Raw genomic sequence first — 6,803 nt, 5'->3', positions numbered from 1 at the left:
CTCTGTCTATAACCTGTGCTGTACCTGCCTGGGAGTGTTTGATGGGACAGTGAAGAGGGGCCTTTACTCTGTATCTAACACGTTCAATAACTGCCCTGGGAGTGTTTGATGAGACAGTGTAGCGGGAACTTTACTCTGTAACTAACCTGTGCTGTACCTGCCCTGGGAGTGTTTGATGGGACAGATTAGAGGAAGCTTTACTCTGTATCCAACCCGTGCTGTACCTGCACTTGAAGTGTTTAATGGGACAGTGTAGAGGGAGCTTCACTGTGCATCTAACCCATGTTGTACCAGCCCTGGGAGTGTTTGATGGGACACTGTAGAGGGAACTTTACTCTGTACCTAACCTGTGCTGTACCTGCCCTGGGAGTGTTGGATGGGACAGATTAGAGGGAGCTGTATTCTGTATCTAGCCTGTGCTGTACCTGCCCCGGGAATGTTTGATGTGAAAGTGTAGCAGGTGCTTTACTCTCTAACTAACCCGTGCAGCACCTGCCCTGGGAGTATTTGATTGGACAGTGTAGAGGGATCTTTACTCTGTCTCTAACCTGTGCAGTACCTGCCTGGGAGTGTTTGATGTGACAGTGTAGAGGAGCTTTACTCTGTATCTAACCCATGGTGTACCTGCCCTGGGAGTGTTTGATGGGACAGTGTAGAGGGGGCTTTATTCTGTATCCAAACCTTGAAGTACCTGCCCCGGGAGTGTTTGATGGCATATTGTAGAGGGAGCTTTACTCTGATTCTAACCCGTGCTGTACCTGCCCTGTGAGTGTTTGATGGGACATTGTACAGGGAACTTTACTCTGTATCTAACCCGTGCTGTACGTGCCCTGGGAGTGTTTGATGGGAAAGTGTAGAGGGGGCATTACTCTGTATCTAACCCATGCTGTACCAGCCCTGGGAGTGTTTGATGGGACAGTCTAAAGGGAGCTTTACTCTCTATCAAACCCATGCTATACCTGCCCTGGGAGTGTTTGATGGGACAGTGTAGAGCGAGCTTTACTCTCTATCTAAACCATGCTATAGCTGCCATGGGAGTGTTTGATGGGCAAATGTAGTGGGTGCTTTACTCTGTATCTAACCCGTGCTTTACCTGGCCTGGGAATGTTTGATGGGACAGTGTAGAGTGAGTTTTACTCTCTATCTAAACCATGCTATAGCTGCCATGGGAGTGTTTGATGGGACAGTGTAGAGGGAGCTTTACTCTGTATGCAACCTGTGCTGTACCTGCCCTGGGAGTGTTTGATGGGAAAGTGTAGAGGGAGCTTTACTCTGTATCTAACCCGTGCTGTACCTGCCCTGGTAGGCTTTGATGGGGCAGTGTAGTGGGAGCTTTACTCTGTATCTAACCCATGCTGTACATTCCCTGGGAGTGATTGATGGGACAGTGTAGAGGGAGCTTCACTATGTATTGATTTTTCTTATAACATATAATTAATAATTACTTAAAATATAATGTACTGGTTAGCTAAAAGGGGAGGAATTGTAGTGTATGTGCCTTTAAGAGCCCCATGTGTGCTGTAATACTGGTAATGGCCACTCGGGCTATATAAGCCTGTATATTGTGTTATATCCGTTTGTACCCCTCCAGACTTTGCTTAGTAAACACCTATGAACCAACTCCTGTCTCCAGTGTCTCTATCAACACACGGACACTACACTTTAGAAAACACTAGTTCGGCCTCAACTGGAGTATTGTGTCCAATTCTGGGCACCAGAGTTTAGGAAGGATGTGAAGGCCTGAGAGAGGGTGCAGAAAAGATTGACAAGAATGGTTCCAGGGATGAGGGACTTCAGTTACGTGGATAGACTGGAGAAGCTAGACTACAGGAAGATATCAATGGATTGGTCAGGTGGAATGGAATTCAATCCGGAGAAGTGTCAGGTAATGCATTTGGAGAAGCCTAACAAGGCAAGGGAATACACAATAAATGGTAGGACACTGAGAAGTGCAGAGGATCAGAGGGACCTTGGAGTGCATGTCCACAGATCCCTGAAGGTAGCAGGACAGGTAGATAAGGTGGTTAAGAAGGCATGCCGGATACTTGCTTTTATTAGCCGAGGCATAGAATATAAGAGCAGGGAGGTTATGCTTGAACTGTATAAAATGCTAGTTAGGCCACAGCTAGAATACTACGTGCAGTTCCCGTCACCACATTTCTGGAAGGATGTGATTGCACTAGAGGGGGTGCAGAGGATATTTACGAGGATGTTGCCTGGGCTGGGGAATTTTAGCCATGAGGAAAGATTGGATAGGCTGGGATTGTTTTCTTTGGAACAGAGGAGGCTGAGGGGAGATTTAATTGAGGTGTATAAAATTATGAGGGGCCTAGATAGAGTGGATGGAAGGACCTATTTCCCTTAACAGAAGGATCAATAACCAGGGGACATAGATTTAAAGTACAGGAATCCCTCCCCAACCGCGGGGGATCTGTCCCTGAAAACCCCCTGTGGTTAGCAAAACCGCGGTTGGCAAATTCAGTATAAATGTGTATAAACACAATAAAAAAGCATATAAAAAGCATAAAAATCATGTTATTTACCTTATTCCTAAATTAAAAACCACGGATACGCAAATTTCACCACCACGGTTGGTGAAAATAGTCGCAGAGTGGAAACCATGTATACGTGAAATTTGCATATGGAAAAACCATGGTTGGGGTGGGGTTCCTGTAATTGGTCGGAAGTTTAGAGGGAATTTGAGGAGAATTTTTTTCACCCAGATGTGGTGGTGGTCTGGAACTCACTGCCTGAAAGGATGGTAAAGGCAGAGACCCTCATCACATTTGAAAAGTACTTGGATATGCACTTGTAGTGCTGTAACCTACAAGGATACGGACCAAGTGCTTTGTGCATTGAGCGCTACTGGAGTTTTGGTAAGTGGGAGAAAAATCATTTAAGAGTATTTTGTGAATTTTAGTGTGTTAAAAAGTCAACTATTTGAAGTAAGTTTAATTTTTAAGGGTATAATAAACGATTGGGCAGTTTAAACCGGAAGTAGAATCTGGGTATAAAAGGGGCGGGGCTAGTGCTGTGCACGGAGTGCTTTGTGCATTGAGTGCTACTGGAGTTTTGGTAAGTGGGAGAAAAATCATTTAAGAGTATTTTGTGAATTTTAGTGTGTTAAAAAGTCAATTATTTGAAGTAAGTTTAATTTTTTAAGGGTATATTAAACTTTTGGGCAGTTTAAACTGGAAGTAGTATCCGGGTATAAAAGGGGCGGGGCTAGTGCTGTGCACGGAGTGCTTTGTGCATTGAGGGCTACTGGAGTTTTGGTAAGTGGGAGGTGAGGGTGTGTTTTTGCTCTGTTTTTCCCCCCACTCCCAGGCTTAGACAGCACTGCGGAGGCGGAGCAGCGAGACGAGTCAACCAAACAGGCCCCACAGACAGTATTCAAGGAGGAGGTTGGTGATCAGCTGGTTGGTTGGTTTTCTTCCTTCTCTTCTCTTTTATACCTTTAAGTTGGTAAGTCCTATTGAATAGTGGTGTGATATTATCATCTATATCCGGGCAGGGTCTTCATAACTAATAATAAGAAATTTAATTAATGATATAGAATGGAGCAGGTGATGTGTTACTGTTGCGAGATGTGGGAGAGGTGGACCCCATTGAGGCTCACGGTGATTACATCTGTGACAAGTGTTTGCTGCTAGAGGAACTCAAGTTCCATGTTATGGAGCTTGAGACCGAGTTGAGACACTGCGACACATCAGGGAGGGGGAGAAGTTCCTGGACTCTATGTTTCAGGAGATGGTCACACCTATGAAGTTAATTACTGCAGATGTAGTCCGTGGTCAGGGACAGGACGGTGTGACTACGAGTGAGGAAGGTACAGGGATCCAGGATGTAGTGTTGAAGGAGACGCAGCCCTTGCTCTTGTCCAGCAGGATCGAGGTTCTTACTCCCTGTGAGGGCGGGAGCGGGGACTGCAGGGAGGATGAGCAACCTGGCCACAGCACCGTGGTACAGGGGGCCATTCAAGTGGAGGGAATAAAAAGAAATGTTGTAGTGGTAGGGGATAGTATCATAAGGGGGATAGACAGGGTTCTCTGCAGTCAAGAACGGGAGTCCCGAAGGCTGTGTTGCCTGCCCGGTGCCAGGGTTAAGGACATCTCTTCTGGGCTGGAAAGAAACTTGGAGTGGGAGGGGGAGGATCCAGTTGTCGTGGTCCATGTTGGTACAAATGACGTAGATAGGACAAGGAAGATGGTTCTGTTAAAGGAGTATGAGCAGCTAGTGGTCAAATTAAAAAACAGAACCTCAAGGGTAATAATCGCTGGGTTATTACCTGAGCCATGAGCGAATTTGGCTAGGATAAATAAAATTAAAGAGTTAAATGCGTGGCTCAAAGACTGGTGTGGGAGAAATGGGTTTTGCTTCTTGGGACACTGGCACCAGTACTGGGACAGGAGGGAGCTGTTCCATTGGGACAGACTCCACTTGGCCAGTGCTGGGACTAGAGTCCTGGCGAATCATATAACTAGGGCTGTAGAGAGGGCTTTAAACTAATTAGTGGGGGGGCGGTTTCTAGAGAGCAAATAATAGAAATGACAACAGAGAAGGTCATAGACTTAGGTAGCAGTGGGGGAATTAAAAAACAGAACGTGTCAGGAAGGGACAGAAGGTATGGAGTAGAAAGTAAAGTACTAAAAAGGGAAAAAACAGGAACAAAGTGTTACAAAACATATTTGAAAGTTCTTTATCTGAATGCACATAGCATTCGTAACAAAATGAATGAGTTAATGGCACAAATAACGACATATGGGTATGATCTTGTGGCCATTACAGAAACATGGCTGCAGGATGACCACGACTGGGAATTAAACATACCAGGTTATTTAACAATCAGGAAGGACAGGCAGGAAGGAAGGGGAGGTGGGGTGGCTATGTTAATAAAGGAAGGAATCACTATAATACAGAGAAATGATATTGGGTCAAAGGAGCAGGATAGTGAAACAGTTTGGGTGGAGATAAGGAATAATAAGGGGAAAAAAACACTAGTGGGTGTAGTCTATAGGCCTCCGAACAGTTGCAACTCTGTTGGACGGAGTATTAATCAGGAAATAGTTGAGGATTGTAATAAGGGAACAGCTATAATTATGGGGGATTTTAATTATCATATTAACTGGACAAATCAAATTGGGCAGAGCAGCCTTGAGGATGAGTTCATTGAGTGTATTAGGGATGGGTTTCTTGAGCAGTATGTAACTGAACCGACCAGGGGGCAAGCAACCTTAGATTTGGTCCTGTGTAATGAGACAGGATTAATTAAAAATGTCCTAGTAAAGGATCCCCTTGGAATGAGTGACCATAACATGGTTGAATTCCATATTCAATTAGAGGGTGAGAAGGTTGGATCTCAAACAAGCGTGCTGAGCTTGAATAAAGGAGACTATGAAGGTATGAGAGCGGAATTGATTAGAGTGGACTGGGAAAATAGATTAAAGGGTAAGATGGTACATGATCAGTGGTGTACATTTAAGGAGTTATTTTACAACTTCCAGAAAAAAAATATTCCACTGAGGAAAAAAGGGTGTAAAAGAAAAGATAGCCATCTGTGGCTAAGTAAAGTAATTAAGGATAGTATCCGACTAAAAACAAGGGCATATAAGGTAGCCAAATCTAGTGGGAGGATGGAAGATTGGGAAGCATTTAAAAGCCAGCAAAAAATAACTAAAAGATTGATTAAGAAAGGGAAGATAGATTATGAAAGTAAATTAGCAAAAAATATAAAAACAGACAGCAAAAGTTTCTATAGTTATATAAAAAGAAAAAGGGTGGCTAAAGTAAATGTTGGTCCCTTAGAGGATGAGACCGGGAAATTAATGGTGGGAAACATGGAGATGGCAAAAACACTGAACAATTATTTTGTATCAGTCTTTACAGTAGAGGACACTAAGAATATCCCAACACTGGACAAACAGGGGGCTCTAGGGGGGGAGGAACTAAATACGATTAAAATCACTAAGGAAGTGGTACTTGGTAAAATAATGGGACTCAAGGCAGATAAGTCCCCTGGACCTGATGGCTTGCATCCTAGGGTCTTGAGGGAAGTGGCGGTAGGGATTGTGGATGCATTGGTAATAATTCTCCAAAACTCCCTGGACTCAGCAAAGGTCCCGGCAGATTGGAAAACTGCTAATGTAACACCCTTATTTAAAAAGGGTAGTAGGCAGAAGGCTGGAAACTATAGACCTGTTAGCCTAACATCTGTGGTTGGTAAAATGTTAGAGTCCATTATTAAGGAGACAGTAACGGGACATTTGGATAAACATAATTTAATAGGACAAACTCAGCATGGTTTCATGAAGGGGAAGTCATGTTTGACAAATTTGCTTGAGTTTTTTGAGGAAGTAACATACAGGGTGGATAAAGGGGAACCAGTGGATGTAGTGTATTTAGACTTCCAAAAGGCATTTGACAAGGTGCCATACAAAAGATTATTGCTCAAGATAAAAAATCACAGGATTGGGGGTAATATTGTGGCGTGGGTGGAGGATTGGCTCTCTAACAGAAAGCAGAGAGTTGGGATAAATGGTTCGTTCTCAGATTGGCAACCAGTAACTAGTGGTGTTCTGCAGTGGTCAGTGCTGGGTCCCCAACTCTTTACAATCTATATTAATGATTTGGAGGAGGGGACCGAGTGTAACATATCAAAGTTTGCAGATGATACAAAGATGGGATGGAAAGTAGTGAGTGTGGAGGACATAAAAAACCTGCAAAGGGACATAGACAGGCTAAGTAAGTGGGCAGCGATTTGGCAGATGGAATACAATACTGGAAAGTGTGAGGTTATGCACTTT

General features: G+C 43.9%; 1 pseudogene across 1 annotated transcript in view; it reads right to left on the bottom strand.

Annotated features, from left to right (window-relative positions):
- Positions 1 to 6,803, bottom strand: part of LOC147119790 (uncharacterized) — a 228,895-nt pseudogene that overhangs the window by 92,079 nt on the left and 130,013 nt on the right. The window lies entirely within an intron of this gene.

Source organism: Somniosus microcephalus, chromosome 4 (assembly GCF_052327205.1).
Source record: "Somniosus microcephalus isolate GS21.2 chromosome 4, FLI_Smic_1.0, whole genome shotgun sequence".
NCBI classification, from domain to species: domain Eukaryota; kingdom Metazoa; phylum Chordata; class Chondrichthyes; order Squaliformes; family Somniosidae; genus Somniosus; species Somniosus microcephalus.
This window is presented reverse-complemented; position numbering and strand designations above follow the sequence as displayed.